Here is a 308-nt window from a genome sequence, read left to right as displayed (position 1 = left end):
AGGGGCCTCCAGCACCAGGGGCGGTCCCGCGGCGCCCAGAACGGCGACTGGCCCCGTCGCCCCGCGCGCAGCTCACGGGGGCTCGGCCCCGCCACGGCCAGGGCTCTCCCGCACACGGCGCCAGCGTCCCGCGCCGGGCGCCTGGCGCGCGGGCCCCACCCGACCGGAGCCGAGAGCACTTCGCCCGGGGCCACCACCGGCCTCGGTGGCCGGAGGCGACACCCGCACGGCGAGGCCCACTTCGGTCCCGGCCGGTGGGCGGCGCGGCCAGGCGTCTGCCCGGGCGGGGGAGCACCGGGGGCAGCGGG

The sequence above is a fragment of the Equus asinus genome, unplaced genomic scaffold (genome assembly GCF_041296235.1).
Source record: "Equus asinus isolate D_3611 breed Donkey unplaced genomic scaffold, EquAss-T2T_v2 contig_315, whole genome shotgun sequence".
NCBI lineage: Eukaryota > Metazoa > Chordata > Mammalia > Perissodactyla > Equidae > Equus > Equus asinus.
The sequence above is the reverse complement of the archived record's forward strand: the minus strand, read 5'-3'. Positions refer to the sequence as shown.